The following is a 23,219-nucleotide window of genomic DNA, read 5'->3' on the forward strand; positions in this document are numbered from 1 at the left end:
CACTGTAAAAATGTTTACTGTAAAGTTCACTGGAAATCATTGTCTTCTAACTGTATGGTCATTGTGGTACTGTTATTGTAATCTACCATTGTCCCCCTTTTTTAAGGTCAAAATCTCCATTTGAATGACATTTGTATTTATCAGCTTAAAATGCCCCTTTGGCTGTCTTGTATGGTGGAAGAGGACGCTCAACTCACATCATACAAGAACTCACTTTGACAATGCATACATCACATTGGGTAAACAGCATCATAAAAGGCTCATGCTATTGCCTAATATGTAAATCGTTTAATTTACTTGTGTTTTGTCAATTTGCATGTGTTTTCTACAGAGCACTGAGCTCGCTGTAGAAATGGCTGTTTGCTCAACTGGCGGTAAATGGTGTGCCTGAAAAGCCTTTGATGAGGCAGGGCAGAACACATTGAAAGCTTGTGTTGCAGCCATTAGTATGCACAAATACATTGGCTTTCATAAAAGAAAAAAAAATATGCAATAATACAGTACATGAGCATGTATTCTGTTGGATTTCTGTTTAGTTTTGATAAAGAGAGGTACAGTATATAGATGAGTGTTGCAGTGTACAGTACATTTAAGTTCCTAATTCCTAAATGCAGTAGTGACAACTGCACACACACATGGAACAGATCTAATCACTTGTGTTAATAAAAAGTAAAGCAACAGACATCATAGCAATAAAATAACAATGAAAACAGATTATTTTACTAAATATTTAAGAATGTAGATACTGCAGTTGCCTTCATGCTATGTCTACATATAAGAATAGACAGGAATGTCAATGTTGACAAGGTTTTTTCTCCCTCGAAGAAATTCTCTTCACTGAAATTACCTACGAAAATAGTAACGAAAAAAAAAACATAATACTGTTGCTTCTCAATGATAACTGGCCATATAGATATAATCAATTTCAGATATCTGTCTCATGAATTCCACCAGAACATTTAAGTCAACATCCACATGAATTGTTTACACATTAATTGAAACAACTTTCTATAAAATAAATAGGCCTTATGAATACTGACCACAGTTGTCTCTCTAGACAACAACTCCCCTCCTCAAAAATCCCAATTTAAACATGATCACAACCTGGTATTGCAACATTATTGATATCCCAACTGCTCTAAGACGGACCTTTTCATTGTCTTAAATAAGTTATTATAAATTGTGGGATGTCCGTATTCAGGGGTGTTTCTAGGTTTCTAAAACATCGGGGGCTGAGACCAAGAGGGAAAAGGCTAGTGTAACATACTTTATTTCGGATGCACATTTAGTTCAGTTTATTATAGCCTAAAATAGCTACCTGACTAATGTGCTGCTTATCCCCAGACATTTAACCCTTTCATGCATAGTGGTCACTACAGTGGACAGCTATTCAAATGCTGTTTTCTTGAATATGCATGGGTGTAGATCGCCTAGTTGCATATCAGCCACTACAGTGGACTCTTGTGTGTCATCCAATGCATTGCCAACCAGTGGCCAACCATTGTAAGAGCAGCCACAATTAGTCAAAACCAAGATGGCCGACAGGGAGCAGAAAAGTTGTGTAGCTCAGGAATATCCTGTAAATACTTATAAAATAGGAGAGCCTGGCAGGTAAAAAAAATATGGCAACATCAAGTAACATCTTAGGAATCATATAGTTGTTAAAATTTCCAATTATTGATTTTACATTGGGAGGAAATTATGTTTAATCACCTGTCCACTAAATTGGACATCATGCATCACCGACTTAAATAAATACAGTAGCTGTATCCCATTACAGAGACCGCATCCTTAGAAGGACGCGGTCTATGAAGGCCATAGCCTGTGAAGGCCGATTCCAAGGCCGATTCCAAGGCCAACGAGCGTTGTTAAACGAGACGGTCTCCGCAGGTCTCCGTTTCGCTCTGTTTACGAGCATTTCCGGTTTGCGAAACAAGCCGTTACCTTGCGTGACGACTCGCCGCTCCTGTGCTGCCTAGCAACCCTGATTGCTGCCAACGGAAACAGCCTTGTCAACGGAGGAAAAAAGAAAAAGAAGTTGCCTACCAGACGAAAAGAAAAAAAAGTACAAGAAAAAAAGAAAGGAAGATAAAAGTTAAGAAGATGGAGCAACACGTTGCTGTTTTGTTATTTTTTTATTTTATTTTATGCCATCTCTGAAAAAAACGCAATGAATCTTGGGATATGTTAGGCCGCGAAGAATACATCTGATGCAGCCTTCAAAACCGTGAAACGAAGGCTGCATTTCTCGGCCGCATATGAGGAGCCTTGCAAGGAGCCTTGCAAATGGAACAACCTTTGCGCGCCGCTATGACGCAATCGGTCTTCAAATGCAGCCTTCGTAGACCGCAACCCCTGTATTGAGATTCACCCTATGACTGCAGATGTGTTGTGCTTGAAAAAGCTTACTTTGCTGTAACTTTTGTTTTAAATCAATAGATTTATGTTATGTTATATGCAACTTGAAGTATTTGTGTAAAAAAAAAAAATCCAGATTATTCCATTATGTGTAAAACAGTTGGTAAAGAGACACACAGCAGTGTTACCAGGAGCGGACGCGAGACCGCAGCCTTCACCAGTAAGTGACTGAGCTCAAATACACAGCAGTGTTACCAGGAGAGGACGCGAGAGCGCAGCCTTCACCGATAAGTGACTGAAAAGAGATACACAGCAGTGTTACCAGGAGCGCAGCCTTCACCGATAAGTGACTGAAAAGAGATACAGAGCAGTGTTACCAGGAGAGGACGCGAGGGCGCTGCCTTCACTGGAAAGGAACTGAAAAGAGATACTTTTTTTATTTATTTTTTTAACAAAAAAGTTTACCAGACAAAAAATTTGGCAATTCAGAAAACAGCCAAGCTGTCTCTATCAAAGGAAATCACAAGGGAAGCTATATTTTAGCGGCTACACACATTGGGGGAAAGCCAATTAAGCTAACTCACCATCAAAGTAGCGGCGATAGCTCCTTCCGCGCTTCACAGCTAAACAGCCCCTGGAGGACGAGCTCATCCGTTACTCCGACCTCTTTGGTCGCGAGGCTGCACACCGTCAGAAGCACGATCCTTCCAAAAACACGAACAATTGTCCGCATGCGGTACTCTACTGCGTCGCGAGAAGATGAAAGGAACGGATCCTCTGTAGACACTGGGCTATAGAACCTTTCCGGGTTCACGAGGTGGTATAGGCACTCGAACTGCGCATGCGCTAGATCAGGGGTGGCCAACCCGCGGCTCGCGAGCCGCATGCGGCTCTTTGCCCAGCTTCGTGCGGCTCTTCAGTTCATATCAAATTATGTGATTATAATTTTTTTTTTTTTTTTTATATACTTTTTTTTTGTGTGGGCCTATGTGTGTGCATGTTCGCAAACGTTTCATGCGGCTCTTACGTTCGTTTTACATGTTGTCTATTATTTCATTTTTAATTTTATTAATGTGTAGGCCCTATGTGTATGCCTGTTCGCAAATGTTTAATTGAGGACGCAACATAACGTTCGCAAACGTTTGGTGCGGACGCAACATAAAACTGCCCGCTCAGCTTGGAGGGAGGTTTTCCGTGAGTAAACTATTTGTGTCAAGTTCGCTCCGAAACAGAGTGGGAGAGTTCATATTTTTTGTTGAACGTTATGGCAGGCCATTCTGCCTTATATGCCAGGTGTCATTTGCGCATTTCAAGGCTTCAAATCTTCGGCGCCACTTCAGCTCTCTCCATGCTAAAAGTAAGTCCCACAAAGCAACATGCATAGTAAGAGAAAAACGCTATTTTAAATTGTTATATTTTTGTTTGTGGACTTGGTTGAACTGAGAGTTTGTGTGTGAGGCAGTGCACACAATGTTCATTGTTGAAAATGACTGCCCTGTCGTCTTTAGTACTGTAGGAGTCCAGTCCTGTCATTATCACAGGGGCGGCCTTAACGATCTGGGGGCCCGTTTCAAGTCCTAGTGTGGGGCCCCCTGTTTTTTTTTTTTTTTTTTTTTAATAAATAATGCTTGTGCATGCATGTGAAAGCTCCCCGCGAAAATAAAAACGCCCCCCCCCCCCCACCCCCCCAATTTTCAATTACTAAATTAATGGTAGGACTGTGGCCACTAGAACTGGTCTCTGGTCAGCAAAGGTCTTGAAAACAAAAGTGTGCTTGTGACATGCGTGCCACCCCTGCATGTGTATAGGCACGTGTCCCAGCAGATTTTTGAAATCTGAATAAAAAAAATAAAGTTTGTAGTTAGCGAGTGTAACAGGTTCTTAGCAAGGGCAGACTTTCATAAATAAAGGTTTATTTTTTTAGCAAGATATTTGGTCAAAAGCTAGTGGTCATCCGTCCCTCTGTGCAGTTGTTAGGCATCTGACTGCTAGCAAGTTATGTTGTCTTGCTAATTTTACTATTCATCTGAGCTGAAATAAATATTGACTTTTTCCTTTATTATCTTCGCCAGAATGCACCAGAATGCTTAGATTACATGTTAAAAACACAAAAAAATCTTCTGGGGGGGGATGCCCCCAGACCCCCCTTCAGGGGTTTAGTTTTCTGACAAACATTACAATGGATACTAACATGATTTGGGCATTTGGGATTATAAATCATCTTTGAATTGGTTGTACAGCATATCACATGCTATTCATTCAGCCACCCCACTCTAACTCTGTGGCCCACCTTGGCCACCCCCAGTCAAAATTTCCTGGAATGGCCACTGTGTGTACCCGTGTGTACGATGTGGCTCTTTGCAGTAACACAGTAAAAAATGTGGCTCTTTGTCTCTGACTGGTTGGCCACCCCTGCGCTAGATGGATATATCCAGTGCTTAATGCACCGCCTCTGGCGGTCAGTAAGGATGAAATAGAACGCATGGAGTCCACCCGAGTGGACATGTGTAAAACTCTCTGAAAAATGTGTGTTATCATAATTCATGCATGAATGAATACAAGTGAGACAGACCTTACATTACCTATATCAGGGGTGTCAAACTCATTTTCACAAAGGGACACTCTACAATATGATAATCACACTAAGGGCCAGACATGAAGGTTACTGACATGCCTTGTTTTTAATCCAAAAAGTAAAAACAACATATCTATGAATATATTGTATACAACCTGCATACAGGGGCATAGGCTAGGTTTCATTTCAAAATTCTTGGGGACAGATTATAGGTGGGAGTATGGAGGTGCTCCCCGAGAGATTTTTGAGCGTCAAACACTTCATTTCCTGCATTCTGGTGGATTTTTATCCACCGATCTGTGGCTTTTCTGCATCAATTTATGTTAGAAATAATTGTGTTTCTGTGAAGGAAAAGACAACATTCAGGTTCCTAAAGAAACAACTATAATGGAATATGATGCAGTAAGGCTCTCAGGCATCCTGGATTGTTCAAAACTTTCTGCACATTCAAAACAGTTGTTTTGGGGATTTTTTTTATGAATCATGACTCAGCACCAGTGAAAACTATTGATGACACTTTACATTTATAATGAAATAACAGCCATGATTGGAAAAGAAAAGGGTGGGCTATCAGCATCTAGCTAAAGTTAGCTAGTTAGCTAAATTGTAACATAGGGCAAACGTTAGGAGCCAGATAATGTTAGCATTCATCCTTAGACCCTTGACACAATCAATCATCAATATTAGCATGCTATTTAGCCAAATTGGCCTATTTAAAGCCCTCAGAAAACTGACATATTTTCTTTGATGCAAGTTCATCAATGCATGGCTTAAAAGTATTTCCAAGATTCACAGACTGCTGTTTTATTTATCATCAGTTTTTTCTCTGTGACAGAAAACATGGTAGAAATAGTTCTCCATAGCCGTCATTAACTAACTCTAAATGAAGAATAAAATTAATCATGATGCATGAGTGCAATATTTTAAAACCCAACAGTTGGCCTTAGTCCGCTTCAGTGATAACATTGGATGCCAGGGACTGTTTTTAATAGTTTTGTTTTGCTTCATTGTGTCACATTGCAAGAATTTCCTAGTTTCCTATTAGATTTCCAAAAGGTTTCACAACTATTGTCTCCCCAGGGCGTTATATGACTAGCAGTCTCCCAGGGCGGCACATATCATATCTCATCATTACTGACAGCGCTGGTCACCTGGGACTCCAATCAGGATATCTGAACACTTAGGCAATTGGCTTCTTTCTAACTGCACGCAGAGATTGATTGGGTTCGAGCTCCCTGAGCCCCACTTAAATGTCAAACACATAATGCATCGGCCAGACTTCACATTGAAAACATCCTGTCTTTTTCATGAATACCGCTAATGCTATTTTTACTTAAAGCTGGGGTATATGATTTCTTTCAAAGGTTTTTTTATTAAATCGCAAAGTAGCAAAGCAACTGCAGTACAATGGATTATACATTTTTTCCCCTTTCCCCCCCCCAAACATAACCCACCCATATCCCACCCTCACACCCAATCACAAACAATCCTGCATTAAGAAATTAGTACAAAAAAAATAATACATAATGTTAAAAATAGCAGAAACGAAACAGAAACACACACTTCAAGAAACAAAAACAAACAACCAATATGAAACAGAAAACAAAGAAATAAAATGTAATCAAATAAAAGAGGGGAGGGGGTAGCTACTCTTCAATTATTGTGGTCGGTTTCTTAAAATAGTTTAGGAAGGGGCGCCATATTTTATGAAATTTAGTCTCAGATCCCTGGGTAGTGCAACACATTTTCTCCAGATTCATACATGACATAATGTCTCTAATCCAATGTGAGTGGGAAGGAGGAGCAGGATCTTTCCATTTAAGTAAGATGGCCCTACGAGCAAGTAAAGAGGTGAAGGCCAGTACCTTTAGCTTCACTTTAGGCAAGCCTGAATTGGGAGCAATGCCAAAAATTGCAGTGAAAGGGTTCGGCTCAATTTGATGCTGAAGTACTTCAGAAATTGTTTGAAAAACTGATGTCCAGAACTCAGTCAAGGTGGGACACAACCAGTACATGTGAAAGAGTGATGCCGGTGCGCTCTTACAGCTATCACAGGTCGGGTCTACATCGGGGAACATACGAGCTAATTTAGTTTTAGATATGTGGATACGATGTACTACTTTAAATTGCACAAGAGCATGTCGGGCGCACATGAAGGTAGAGTGTATCCGATCCAGGACTGAATCCCACATGTGATCTGTGAAGGCAGAACCTAGGTCCTGCTCCCACAGGGTTCTTATAGCTGCTAATGAGGGGCTATGCAACTTCGAAATAAGGTTGAAAAACACAGAAATTGAGCCTTTTAATGTGGGGTTTACAGAAAGAAACAAATCGACATGATTGGCTGGCGGTTTATAAGGGAATTGGGGAATTAACTTCTGCGTAAAATGCCTGATTTGCAGAAATCTTTTCGATACCAAAATGTTTTGTCAATTGAGAAAAACTAGCAAATAGATCATTCATAAATAAATCACTGATGCATTTTAAGCCTTTTTTATGCCAGATCTTGAATGCACCATCCACCGTCGAGGGAGTAAACAAATGATTAGCTGCAATTGGGCATTGAAAAGTGAAAAATTCTGCATTCCAAAATTCTTCCTAAATTGGGTCCAGATTCGAAGGGAGTGCTTAATCACGGGACTACTGTTGGGAATAGCCGAAGAGAGTGGAAGTGCGGCGCTTAAGAGGGCAGATGGAGACAATGGGCTAATAGCGCTGGACTCCATCGTTACCCAGACTGGGGCTGAGTCGTCAAGGTGAAAATGCACCCAATACACTAAAGAACGGATATTAGCAGCCCAGTAATAGTATTGGAAATTAGGGAGGGCCATTCCACCTGTTTGTTTGGGTCTTTGAAGAAAAGCTTTCCGTAACCGAGGGTGTTTACCATTCCAAATATAATTTATCATTAAAGAGTCAAGGGCCTGAAAAAAGGATTTGGGGAGAAAGATGGGGAGACATTGGAATAGATATAGGAACTTTGGGAGTAATGTCATTTTAATTGAATTTATTCTACCTATGAGAGAGAAAGCCAGAGGAGACCACTTCGATAATATTTGCTTCGCCTGATCCAATAATTTGAGGAAGTTCGATTTAAATAGGTTTTTAAAATGTCTGGTAAAATATACCCCAAGGTAACTCAGCCGATCTGTCACCACTTTGAGTGGGAGAGCTGTATAATCAAGTTTAAGAGCTTATTTATTAATCGGAAAGAGTTCGCTCTTACTCAGGTTAAGTTTGGGTATATGATTTCTGATTGGTAAACTGTTTCAGAAACAAACTAATGTAACAACCGTTTTTGTGTTTGTAAGACACTAAAGAAAAAAGTTTTCATCCGACTATCATTTTCAGTGAGTGCTCAAAGCTAAACGTTTCACTTATAGAAGCCTCTAACTGTTGTATTTTATGGTGACATTTCAGAATCCGATGTCTACAGCCTCCATGTCAGCTGTGATAGTGGGGTAAAAAGTTGATCAATCTGATCAATGGCTGTCTCCCACTCAACTGCAACCAGTGCCCACACCAAGGAGGCTGCAGTGAGCTTCTGAGAGGACATCTGTCCCCTACATCAAATTCAGGAGCATCCCATCTAAGGCTCTGCTAATATGTCCTCACACCTCAACCTGTGCCCTACCAGCCACCAGTCACTCATTTAAGGCTAAATTGTAAATATTTTTTGTTTGTAGCTCATCCTTTATATCTTATCTTTATCATGTTCGTATATTGGACATTTTACTTTTAAGAATTGTCTCATTGTGTGTTACCTGGTTTCTATAGCATTGATTTGCCACAAGATTTTCCTTTGTAAACAATAAAATATCTTATGTTGTTGTTACCTTACCTTGGACTCCTGTCTACACCCATGTTCACCATTACAGACTTGTTGGTTGGAGGCTGAACAATATTAACTGATTTTGATGCACAGATTACTGTATGTCATATTGTTTTTAAAATACAATTTACGAGGTAAATGTTATAAAATCACAAGGATGCAAGGTAGGTTCATCATACTGATAGAAGCACAGGAAAAACACAGATACACAGAAAAATAACTAAGCTATCAGTTTTCCTACCAAAGCTAGCCAGAATATATTTCAATTAAGTACTTCAGGTCACGTTTCTATATTGATAGCATAAAAAACATTTGCTTATTTATTAAATACAGTAGCTCAGCATCTGAAGTTTGTCCTCAACCTTTTTCCCCAGTAGAAATGAGTATTTCTCTAATAGTAGATGTAACACTGCTGAAATTGGCAAACTGTCAATCACATCCCCTGAGCCAATCAAATCCCCTGAGCCAATGGAATCTACCCCCATTCTCCAGCTGAACTGAATCAGTTAATTAAGCATTCAGGCAGCAGGACACAGTTAAAACCCCAGTCCATCCCTGCATTCCAATAGTAGTTGCACTTCCCCTCCTTCATTTACCCTCAGCCCTTGGTATGACGTAACAGCATACGTTGCACGGAGGGAACTTGGAGCGCGGAGGGAGACTGGGCGGGGGAGGAGCGGAGGATTTAAATGGAACCCACTTGCCCACTTGCCCTTGTAGTCGCAATGGACCGTCAGTTACATAGGTAAATCTGAATGCAAATAATACAGAATTATAACATTCTGCTAAGGTAGTCTATGTTGCAGAAAGCCATTTCCATAGCATAACAAACATTGAATTTCGACACGGTAACTCAGATTATCAAGATATTGTTACTTACACATGTAAATTGTTTGCTCTGACATATTTTCTTATTTATGTTAGTTTCAACCAAAAACATTTGTTTTAAATAGTCCTCTAATTGGCAGCCATCTGTGTTATAGCAGCAATGTGTAAACTGCAATACATTCACTGGATTGTTCGTATGGAAATAGGATAGCCTAATTGAGGCGTTTTGGAATATATTTATATATATATATTTGTCCTGCGGGTGGCCACGATGTCCCTAAAAGCATACAGTCTACCGGAAAATAAAAGGAGAAGAAGACGAATTGCAATGCACTGTGGGTGATATCCACCTCGGAGTGACCATGGATGTTCACTTGATCACTCAGCCCTCCGAGGGTCTATATCACGAAGTTCACTTCAGTTTCCAGACAATTGGAACGACAATTGGCGGCGGGGATTCCCCCGAGGGCAAGTGCCTAGGGAAAGTGAACGAGGGCATGTTGAACGGGTATTGGAACGCAGGGCATGAGAACTTTTGGAGGAGAAACATAACAAAGGAACACAGGAGAGACACAAAACTAAACTTACCAATTCTGGAAACAAAATGTACTTACCTGGACTGTGACTGCAAACCTGGAGGAGCTGATCTGCTGATGAGGAGGACTCTTTCACCACTGAACACTGGTGAGAGCTCCAACATGGAAAGCTTAATTAACATGCTGCTCCCAAATTGAGCAGACTTATAAATCTTACCTGTCTACCTAAACAGGTCAGGCCCTATTGCCGGAGCGAGATGATGGCGAGCTAAAGGAGAAGAACAAACTCAAGTCCAATTCCCTAAAAAGGCAGGCTTCAAGCCTGGCTGCCTGGAGTGTGGTAGGATTTCCCCTGCCCAAACAAACACTGACTTCCTTGAACATTCTGCACCCACAAACACATCTAACCTGCAGTGTGGGATGCATTGTTTTATGTTTAGTCTAATCAATGTTTGAGTAGAACTGGGAACTGTGGATCTAAATGTATGGAGTACAGTGTGCCCATACAAAGTGTGAACATCTAAGATAATTGAATTGAAGAATTGAATTGAAGGCCTAATTTTTATTTATGTTTGTTTATATTTCCTTGATTGAGTCAAGTGAGTATTCTTTGTTTATTTGAAATACAAAACCGGTTACCAAATATCTGTGTCGTGTCTTTAATCCTCCACCAGCTCCACGAGACAAACCTACCTATTAGCCCAGTACTCTGTTACAGTTTGATTTTTCGATAACATATTATTTACAAACATATCTCAGTTAAAGTAAAATTGTGTACCCTAGGGTTACATACTCTAGTTGAACAGCACTAGTAGACAAACCACATCAACCAACTTGAATTCAAAGTTTTAATCGCAAAAATATGAACTATTTATAAAAATAAAATGTGTAGTGTGTTGGCTCAGGTCATTCTGGTCACAGGCTCGATCTTGTTTCTTGATAGCCACAGTACTGACCGTCAGGTGCTCTCTCTCTCTGTGCAGGATTCACGTCAGGAAATGGCATGAATCGGCGATATTGTCTATAAAACATTGAGCAAAACATTAGTAAGGCAAGCTAATTTTAGCCTGCAGTAGCTTACATAGCACATACATGAAAAAGAACTGCAAGGTTACGTCACGTTGGCTTTGTTGCCCATGTTACTAAAAATAAGAAACATTTTAGAACAGGATTCAAAACTGTAATGTATAACACTTGTGCCGTGTTTACGCCCGGGTCACATCCTACGTCCGTGCAGTGCATAGCTCGCAGTTTTTTCCCCCCACACAGTCAGTCAGTGCGGTTACATGGCACAACTAGATTGGATTATCACATATATCGAACAAGACACTCGAACGGACCGTGTCACTTGTCTGAGTATACATGGCCTGTCAGAAATCGGATAAATGTCCGATGCATGGCTGTCTCCACTATGCTAGGTGGCGCTGTAGCCCTTTCAATCATGCTTTCAACAAGTAGTTTTAGAGCCACGTCCGCTTCTCTTCCGTCAATAACCCATGGTGTAGCCTATCACGCGCAGGCACACAAGCACAGAACGAATTATCTAGGTGTTCTTATCCGACTTCTCTTGTCCGTTATTGTGCCGATTTGTGTCCGAAGTACATCGGATAAAGGTGTTTACATGCAGTTTAAAAGTCCTGTTGAGGTCTTATTCGTTTAGTTATCCGATTATAAGTCTGCATGTAAACGCAGTGTCTCACTGCTGCAGCGCTGCTTTTACCAGCCTGTTGCTACATGAGTTTTTCTTTGATAATTCCCATTAATAAAGCGCTGTGTAGCTGCTCTGATCTGCTAACACAAGCGCCAGGGGAAAAAAGAAAGGCAGACGGAAACACAAGATGTGTGGCAGTGAATGAGTAAAAAAAACTTACTGTGTTGTGGTTGACGTCTGTCTCTCCCCGCGGCCTGTGCCTGGCACCTCCAGTTCACCTTCTCAATACTGAAATATGTCTCCAAGGTCCCTCTGTCCATAATTGCTGCAAAGCTACGGTGACGTGTCTAACAGTGAACGCCGGGAATACACCAGGCACAGCGGCTGGGGCTCCTCGGCCACAGCATGGAGCAGCAGCTAGCTAGCTTTTCCTCCTTACGACTATCACCTCTCTTCCTCGCTGTAATCCGGTTTATACAGGTAGACACAAATGTCCGTTCACTGCAGTCAACATTAAAAATCCCCTTCAGGCGTTAAAAATGGAAAATGTCCTTCTACCATGGTCGGAGTTTTTCGGTACTCGGCTTCTCCGCTAAGCGGGGGGGGAGAGAAACATGGCGGACGTTGTGTTTACATCTCGTCCGTGAGCTCCCGCCCCCCTCATTCCTTATTGGGGGGCATACAAATTTGCAGAACTAGTGGTCTGTAGTCCTCGGCCCTACATAGCACTTGGAGAGTGACGCGTTTCGCTGTAGGTGCTTGTAGGATGTGTGGGGTGTGGGTTATCTGGACATCTGGGCCAAGGGAAGACTGAGTAAAAAAAAAACTCTTTCCTTCTATTATAATAGCCATTTTATAATGATGGAACGCCTGTTCCATATCGGTGAAGTAATCCTTTAATAGAAGATATTTTGGTTTCAATTAAAAACATTATTCAAGAAGGCATTCAGTTATTCTTTAATGGGATGAATTTCTAAAGGGGTGGATAAAACATTGCCTTCCCAATTGCTGATATAAATGGTGATAGTTAAAAGAGAATCAAAAGGCTGGTTGGCTTGCTGTCAGAACCCAAGCTGCCTTTCCTCTGTTAAGACACTGTTCTATTTTTGTCTATGTATCTGTTGTTTCCTAATGAGATGAGATCAAACCAAACTTTATGCTGAAAATGTTAATTTTAATGTTTCCTTGTTTGACACAAGACATGAATCCAGGATCAGATACAGTTTTAGGGTGTATTCACACTGGGAAAGTCCGCTAGTTCACTTGCTTTGGTCCAGACCAAATAGAGTTTAGATTGTTTTTTTTGGTGTGGTCCACTTTCATATTGCCCCTTTTATAAGTGAACCAGCATTACGAAGTAAAACTACTTGTGATCTGAGGTCATTCATTCATTGGACAGATATTCTGGGGTGGAGAGAAGCAGGAAGCACAAAGTGAAAACAGCTAAATATATAACTGAGACGATATGGGGTTAAAAATAATAAATAAATAAATAGGCCTACATCTAGCCTATAAATAAAATAAAAAAACATAAAATTATTGTTGTTTCATATGGTTATAATATGTAGGCCTGTGTCAATGTGTGGCTTGTAGCCTACGATGTGAAACATAATATTTACTGTATTTTTGCTGCTGGACACGCGGCTCGCGAGGAATAGGCTCAAGCTGACACACAGCTGATTTAGCCGTGTGTCAGCTGGGTGTGAGTTAGGCACGGCTCAGCTCCAAACTGACACGGGGATAGTATTGACGGTCCCGTAACATGGGAAGCAAAATAAAAACACGCACTTCATACAAAGCGCAGAGACACACTTCACTGTGCGGGAGACGATCCCCTCTCCTTCATCTGACCGCTGAACACATCAGCATGTTTACGCGTCCTGTCTATCAAATGTAATATATTCGCTCGGGGCTCCCGGTCAAACCACAACTAATCTTCCAAACAATGGCGACAACAACACTTTTCCCCTCACCCCTACTGTGTCAATGGCTCCTAACCTTTAGATTGTGACCTGTTGAAAACGATTCATTGTCTACCCACGACACCTTGACACGGGTTATATGTCTTTGGGATGGGAGCAGTTCAAACAGAGAGGGGTGTTCTCTTCTGGGATTGTTTCATCTTAATGTGGCCATGAAGCAGAGTGATTACCTCTGCCCAGTTGGTACGTTTCCATGGCCAATTATCATAGACAAAGCTACTGGGTGCTTTCAAATCCAACATGTTTGAAGCAGGTTATAACTAACTTCCAGTGTGTGTCCATGTGTTTGCGCTGCTGTGTCAACTGTACACTTGTGCACACAACTGGACGGAGACAGCATGAAAAGGTGGCTTGTCAGTAGGGCTGCAAAGGGGTGGAAAGTTGCCAGTACATTTCCGGAAACTTTCCACGGGAACTTTCGCTCAGGAATTTTGGGAAAATTCAAAGTTGAGAATTATAGGAATTAACTAAGAACTAAGACTGACTTAAACAAACTACAAACTGTACAAAACAGGGCTGCAAGACTTGCCCTTGATAGATCTTACAGATCAAATGTAGATCGGATGCATTCTGATCTGAAGTGGCCTAAAGTTCTTGATAGGTTATCCATTAGGTCCTTGATATTTATTAAGAATGTAATTTCCACTCATGTTCCTAGAGCTCTCTTTAACAAAATTGGTATCTGCTCTGATGCTCATTCATACGGTACTAGATCTGCAACAGCAGGACATATTTTGCTTCCACACTGTAGAATGAATGCAATGAAGAAAACTTCCTTCTATAGATCTGTCTTTATGGAATGTACTCCCTTTGCAAATTTGTGTTATACCTCTGAAGAAATCATTCAAAAGGCAAATTAAATCCTATCTCTATTTATGTTAAATATGAACTCAGGACTCTGACTTGGCACTCAATGTATTGTATTTTGGTGTGCGTGTTTGCACGCTCTGAAGCGCACAGATGCCTATTTATTTATTTATTTACAACTGTTGTTTTGTATCTGTTATCTTGTCACTGTTACTTCTACTGTATTTGAATGTATGTGATTGATTATTTATTATTTGTATGTTCTGATTTTAATTGGACCCCAGGTAGACTAGTCTGCCGCTACTGCGTCAACTACTGTAATGGGGATCCACAACTAAACATTAAACAATTAACTATATGGAGGTAATACAAATGATCTGTTTCATATCCAAACATAAGTCTCAACATATAGACATAATATGTTTTATCATAGGCAGACATTCATGCAAAATAATATAACAGATTTATTTGAAAGTAGAACGTTTATCAAGTTTGGATTATTTCATGAACAATGAATAATTTCACTGAAAAAAAAGATGAATCTCGAGTAAAATATTTCTCATTTGTCTGACCCCACCCATTATAAATAATAAATAAAGTAAAATATGTACACCAGCAAGTAGAGCAAGGACTTGTCTTATGCATTTGAAATAGTCAAGCTGTTTAAGTGCATTTGAGAAGTTCCCAGGAAGAACTACACAGACATCGAATCTGGGAAAGGCTAAAAACAGGGTTTTGCAGGTGGAATTAATACACAACTGAGCGCTATGGACAGACTTGAAATGAATGGATTGTAAAACTAATTACCACATTATCCGACCCTCCCGGAGAGAAACATCCAATCCAAATGGGGCTTAAGTCTTTTCTTTGTGCCTCTTTTCATCCTGTTTCTACCTGTTTGCCATTATTCAAGACATCTAAGATCCTCAGTCATTTGTTATCTCTATAGTGATATTTTTGTCGCACCAAAGATGAGAAAAAGCACCTAGGAAAAGTAAAGTGCAGCATGAGTTTCAGTTCACCCAATTTGATTTACCAACTTTTATTATCCAACTTTTATTAAAGAACACTTTTTTAAAAGGTGATAATGCACGACCTGTTCATCCGTATGACTTCTTTTTTATTTGAAATGGGTAAGTGGGGAGAAGGATAGTGTAGCTAGCTAGATGGGTAATTCCTGACATCCAGCACTGACTAGTGTGCAGCTGAGCTCAGTAGTGGTTTCCCTAAAGTAGAAAGCTCTTCTTAAAAACTATAGCTACAGGGGCTATAAAGGAACCATAAAGGAACTGGAACTGGAACTTCAGTGCACACCTACTCCCGTGGCAGGGCTGCCTTGGGAGGACAAAATGCTCTTGGGTTCCAGGGGAGCAACTGCCAGATATGTTGAATTATTTTCTCATCTGGCTATGGTTGTGTACCTGTCAGGCAGCATGTGGCTGCTAAACTATTACACCAAGCATAACTCTGATGTGTTATCTTTACACATGAGGGGGATATTAATTTAGCTACTTTTCAAATAACATCTTACACAAAATCTATTTTTTCATTCCCATCTTCATGAATTATGCATGAATGTCTCAGAGAAGAATCCTCTGCTTATGCTGTGGTCATGCTGTGCATTTTGGCATCAAAGAGTCTTTTTATTTTCTCTCATCAAAATTCCAAGGTTACCACTCCAGTGTGTGACCCACATTATAGGCACTTTATAGAATGATGGCTCATGTCAAAGCTCGGATACATTCTGGAGAGAAAAATAATGAACTATGGCTGTTGTTATTGGTTAAAGCAAGGGCCCCATGCTAGTTTTTCTAATATCGGGGAGATTTACTCAGCCTCTCATTGTGTCTCTTGTTTCTCTCCTGCTGTGAGCCAATAATTAGTGTGGCACGTTATGCAGATGTCCCTACAGGGAACCAAGAGGAAGAGACCACTTCAGGGGCACTTTACACTGTGAAAACGTGACAGTTTTCCAGTTTTTGGTTTAAAAAAAAAACCCGTTCAGACACAATTTATCTGACATCTTCACCCGTACACAAGTTTTCAGAGGAAACGGGCCGAAATCGCTGTAGCAGCAGTGCCAAGCCAATAGTCAGCGGTGACACAGCCTAGTAGATAGCTCTTCCGGTACAATTTGATTCATAAAACCTTACTGAAACAAGAAATCATGTTTCAAGCATACAGTATATAGCAGTGATTCTTGAGAAGTGGGACAAAACAGGGTGCAATGTTGAAAAAAATACAAACCCTATGTTTAGGAAAATTAAGTTACATATGTTTCCAACATATACTAAGCTACTGAGCTACACTTTGATACAACCTCCCAGCTTTTATCCTTTTTATCAAAATGGGCTTTTTACCTTGCCATTCCTTATTTTGTGTCAACACCGTCAGACACCAAAATCACAAATTAATTTTCCCTCAATTTATGCTAGACCCATGAGATGAATTGTGATCACAAGTATTCACCAAGACTGACAGAGGCCACAAAAATATTTTCAAAATGTATATGACTATAGATATAATATATCGATTTTCCTTTATGTTCTTCAGTTGAACTGTGTAATAGAATCTTTACTTTAAAATTAACAGCAATCAAGATGTGTTTCAAATTTCAAAACACATTCTCATGTTAGGTGACTGGTTAGATTTTCACATATCCAACCATTCTTCAACAACTATGAAATATCATTATGAAATATTATCAAAATAATATAAATCTGACAGAGGTGACACATAGAGTATCTGACGGAGTTGACAAGTATATCTTATGAATTTGACATATCGGACTGTGGTGACAAAAACCCAGATAACCATCAAATACATAACAGTGATTTTATAACAGCATATTATTGGTTGAGCGTTAATTCAATATTCACATTACAGTCTTTCAATCAGACTTGCTCTAAAAGACTCAGACCAAATCGCCTCATTTTGTATATCATCCTGTACTTTTTTAAGAATCATGACAAAAGAAGATTGTGAGAGTTTCTATAAATACAGTATTAGAAAGACTAAACCCTATTTCTGTATTTAATAGAATTATAATAACTTGAAAACCACCCAAATATGATGCCTTCACATTGAATGTCAACTCCGTTGGAAATCTGACAGAGTTGACATCTGACGGTGTTGACATTTTTAACGTTTCTTAAACAACAAAAAATGTATTAATCTAGTTAGCCATTTGGTTTTTCTGTTGATGTTAGGTGCTAGTATGAACTACTTCAGGAATATAAAATTATCGAAACATTTCAAATAACTTCTTCAGAAATTGTAAGTCGGTGTTGACATATCATGGTTGTGACGCATGACTTTCAAGATTTGGAATGTAAAATATTCTAAAACTACAACACTCATCAGAGCCTGTCTGACTCTAATGTACTCTGCAGAGGTAGAATGTGACAAGAGGTCCTTCATAGTGACAGCTGCTCCTTATATTGGCTGATTTTCTTACATTTTAATGGATTGTCTGACGGTGGTGACAAAAAGTGTCCCACCACTTTGAAACCATATAAAACATGAATATGTTGAAGAAAAACAGTTTTTATTGATATGAGAGATTATTTAGTGTTGCATTTGATGAAAAAGCACTTTTTAATCATTAAAGTACATTTTTAATAGGTTTTATTGCATATGAAAGATTGAAACCCTCTATGTGGACACACTGTTTTGGACGTCGTGAGAAGATAACAAGTGTCATATATTTGACATAATAATGATAAAATTAAATTTAAGGGGATAATTGTGCTCCAGACATTCTACTCTTAATCCCTAATAACATCTACAATTTTAAATATTTAAATTTATTTAAAGATAACAGCAGTTACATATGGAAGACGGCCTTTTTTTTCTTTTTTAAATATATTTTTTGGCATGTTTCATGCTTTATTGATAGTTTGAAGAGACAGAGGTGAAATGGGGCAGAGAGGGGAGTGACATGCAGAGAATGACCGTGGGCGGGAATCGAACCCGGGTCTGAACCCGGGTCCTCAACCCCCGCGCCTCGGAGGCCGCAGCAATGGATTACTGCAAGGGAGAGAGGTAACAACAACAAACTTCCACAGCAAACAAGTGTGCAAGTGTCGAACCGGTTTACTCCACTGATGCAAGTCCCTGGATTTCCCTCTGATGACCAAGATAGCATAGCGCCTTCACACAACAAGGTAAGGCCCGAAAGCCAAGAGCCACAGAGAGAGCTAACAACCGGGCTAACCAAGCTGACGACCAGGCCTGAAACCCTGATAGTTGGAGACTTTTCTGTTAGAGATATGAAAAGCATGTTTAGTGTTGATACCAAAGTACTCTGCTTTCCAAATGATATGGTGTCGGACCTAGAAGAGAGAATCCTGGAAATTGCAGCTGCACACACAACTGTAAAGAACATCATTCTGCACATCGGATCAAATGATGTTGTAAAACAAGAGTCTGAAATGTTGAAACAGGACTTTAAGAATCTCCTGAACACGGTCAGCTCACTGAATGCCGAGGTGTTTATCAGTGGTCCTCTGCCACCAATCAGAAGAGGACCTGAGCGATTCACTAGACTGTTAGCACTGAACACATGGCTTTCAACTGTGTGCCCTGACCACTCAGTGCATTTTATTGACAATTTTAACATTTTCTGGAACCGCAAGCAGCTTTTTAAGACAGATGGACTTTGTCTAAATAAGGCTGGAGTCAAACTATTCACATCCAACGTGATGTACGTCCTACGTCACCAATCTGTTCGTGCCAAGGACAAGGCCCAGGAGAAGAAGATAACACAGCGTAGCAGCAGCGCCGAAGGACAACTGCCGGCCCCAGATGACAGCTCAGACCAGGAGAGATATCAGGGCAGAGAGGAGGGGGCTCCACCCATCCCCGTCTCCCCTGGACCACGCAGGTCAACACCAAGCCGACCTCTCTCTCCTCGTTTCTCTCCTACAACCACCCTTTCTCCATCCTCTCCTGATCTGGGATTTAAGGAAATCATATGTACCCCCAGCAGTCAACGTCCCCCTCAACTCGCCAATCTAAGCCACAGCGCCCGGCTCTTCACCCCGCCACGCAAACCCCCTCTGATCCCACCGCGACGTCTTCATCATCAGGCTAGGGAGACTGATGATGTCAGCACTTGTTGATATGTGCCGGGCCGCGGCTACTTAGTTAACGCCTACGACTCACAGGATAAGCTGGGGCCCTGTTTCACAAAGTGTATCTCAAGTAACAGGAAACTCTTAAATCCTGTAAATGTATCAAATCTGATAAGCATTCCTCTTCAGCCACAGTGTGCTGAAATAAATCGGGCTGACAATGCTTCGAACACACTAAATTTAGCTTTATTAAACATCAGATCCTTGGCAGGTAAAACATTTTTAATTAATGATCTTATTACTAGGCACAATCTTAATTTTATGTTTTTAACTGAAACTTGGTTAGACCAAGATAACAGCTCAGCTGTTCTTATAGAGTCCGCCCCCGCAAATTACAATTTTGTGAGTGAATCCAGAGTGCATAAAAAAGGAGGGGGGGGTTGCTATTCTGTTTAAAGAATCTCTAAAATGCAAAAAGATGTCTTATGGAAATTTTGATTCATCTGAGTATGTGGCTCTACAGTTAAATTCAGCCTCTAGAGCTATTTTCATCAATATCTACCGGCCACCACAATACAATACAAGCTTTTTTGATGAACTTACTGAACTGCTGTCTGTAATCTGTACTGAGTTTGACTGTGTATTAATCGTCGGAGATTAAAATATTCATACTGACAAACCAGAGGACAGATGTGCGAAAGAACTGTGCTGTGTCCTTGACAACTTTGGACTAAATCAGCATGTTGACAAACCAACTCATAACAAAGGGCACACGCTGGACCTTATCATTTCCAGAGGAATGAACATTTCAGACATAACAGTGGCAGATATGGGTCCCCTCACGGACCATTCCTGTTTATTTTTTGAGAGTACAATGTCTGTTCACACAATTGATCAGTCAAAAGTAATCAAAAAGCGGTATATTACAGAAAATACCAGTGAAACATTCATTCAAGCATTTTCTTCGATACCACCCCTCCCCTGTAACTCAGTTAAGGAGCTCTTAGACAACTTTAACGGCAAACTTACAAGTGTTATAGATGCTATTGCGCCCACTAAGATGAAGGTTGTCTCTGGTAAGAAAAGATCTCCTTGGAGAAATGCCCCGCAGGTCAGAATAGAAAGAAGAGAGTGCCGTAAAGCGGAACGCAGGTGGCGAAAAACAAATCTCCAGGTTCATTATGACATCTTCAAAGAGAAACTGTGCACGTTTAACTCAGAACTGAGAAATGCAAGGCATTCTTTCTTTTCTGACATCATCACCAAAAACAACAACAATGCACGTGCCCTGTTTGCTACTGTCGACAGATTAACAAACCCTCCTGTGCCAGTAGCGTCTGAGCATCTTTCCACGAGGGCCTGCAATGAATTTGCCTCCTTCTTTACTGAGAAAATTCACAAAATTAGACAAGCTGTCACTGCATCAATACCAAGTTCAACATATGTGTTCCCTCTTAAAATCAATTCAAATGCAATGACAGAATTTTATCTTATAAACCACAAAAACCTGGAGGACATTATACAACACCTGAACTCCTCATCCTGTTGCCTTGACATTCTGCCCACAGGCTTCTTTAAAACTGTTTTTAGCTGTATGGCCTCAGATGTTCTACAAATTGTCAATATGTCCCTTCAGACAGGTGTATTCCCACAGGCCCTGAAAACAGCAGTCATCAAGCCACTCTTAAAAAAGAACAATCTAGATACATCACTCATGAAAAATTATAGGCCCATATCTAACCTACCATTTTTAAGTAAAATCATTGAAAAAGCTGTTTATCAACAGCTAAATAACTACTTAGCAATGAATAACTGCTTTGATGTCTTCCAGTCAGGATTTCGAAAACACCACAGTACTGAGACTGCTCTGGTTAAGGTCCTCAATGACATCCATTTAAACACAGACAGTGGCAAAAGTTCTGTCTTAGTTTTACTGGATCTCAGTGCCGCTTTTGACACAGTTGACCACAGCATATTACTAGATCGACTAGCAAACTGGGTTGGACTTTCGGGAACTGTACTAAGCTGGTTTGAATCCTACTTAAAGGATAGAGACTACTATGTGTCAATAGGCAATTTCACATCTGAGCGGACAAATATTACATGCGGGGTCCCCCAAGGTTCTATTCTTGGCCCTCTTCTATTTAACATCTACATGCTCCCACTAGCTCAGATTATGAATAAGAACAAATTATGCTACCATAATTATGCAGACGACACACAAATTTACATAACCATATCACCAGGAGACTACAGTCCAATACAGGCACTGAGTAAGTGCATTGAACAAATCAATGCTTGGATGTGCCAAAATGTCCTTCAATTAAACAACGATAAAACTGAAGTAATTGTCTTTGGTGCCAAAGATGAACAATTAAAAGTCAGCGCACAGCTTACATCCATTATGTTAGAAACTACACCCCAAGCCAGAAATCTTGGTGTTGTTGTAGACTCTGACTTGAATTTCAAGAAACACATAAAATCAATCAATAAATCAGCCTACTACCACCTAAAAAACATATCAAGAATTAAAGGGCTTATGTCTCAGCAAGATTTAGAAAAACTTGTCCATGCATTTATCTTTAGTAGACTTGACTACTGTAACAGTGTCCTTGCTGGCCTTCCAAAAAAATCAATCAGACAGCTTCAGCTAATTCAGAACGCTGCTGCTCGAGTCCTCACTAGGACCAAAAAGGTGGATCACATTACCCCAGTTCTGAGGTCTTTACATTGGCTTCCAGTCACTCAAAGAATTGATTTCAAAATTCTGATGTTGGTTTATAAAGCACTAAATGGTTTAGGGCCAAAATACATTACTGATATGCTGATAAGTTATGAACCGTCCAGAGCCCTTAGGTCGTCTGGGACAGGTCTACTTACAGTCCCTAGAGTTAGGACTAAACGAGGAGAAGCAGCTTTTAGTTTTTATGCACCAACAATCTGGAACAAACTCCCAGAGAACTTGAGGTCTGCTGCAACTCTCAGTTCTTTTAAATCGAGTCTGAAGACTTTTTTGTTTCCTTTTTAACTTGCAATTTTCATTTTATTTGCTTCTTTTATTATGTTTTTAAATCGAGTTTTAATTTTAATTTTATTTTTATTTGCTTCTTTTATTCGCTTTTAAATGTTTTATAATGTGTTTTATGTATTCTAATCTTGCCCCTGTAAAGCACTTTGAGTGGCCTTGTGTCTGAATTGTGCTATATAAATAAACTTGCCTTGCCTTGCCTTGCCTTGCTGCTGGGCCCGGCCCGGGGGGGGGGCGCTACCAACTGAGCTAAGGGCGCCCCCCAGAAGACGGCCTTGTGTCCCGGTTCTCAAGAATCACTGATAGGCAATTGCATTTGCTTAAACTTTAACTGGTTTCATACCTTGCATGGATGTCTCTTTTACATGTAAATTATTTAAATTTAAACAGAATTGTAAAAAAAAATAAAAAATAATAACTCATTAGCAAATTAGCAAACAGTGGAAGCCTTGTGTTAGTTCAAAGAGAAGTTGATCTAAATGTGCCAGGATTATCATCTTTAAGGTCATTAGAGAGATGGTGTGCTGTTGCCTGGTTATAAATCAAT

The sequence above is a fragment of the Ammodytes marinus genome, assembly GCF_949987685.1.
Source record: "Ammodytes marinus genome assembly, chromosome: 4".
Lineage (NCBI taxonomy): Eukaryota > Metazoa > Chordata > Actinopteri > Uranoscopiformes > Ammodytidae > Ammodytes > Ammodytes marinus.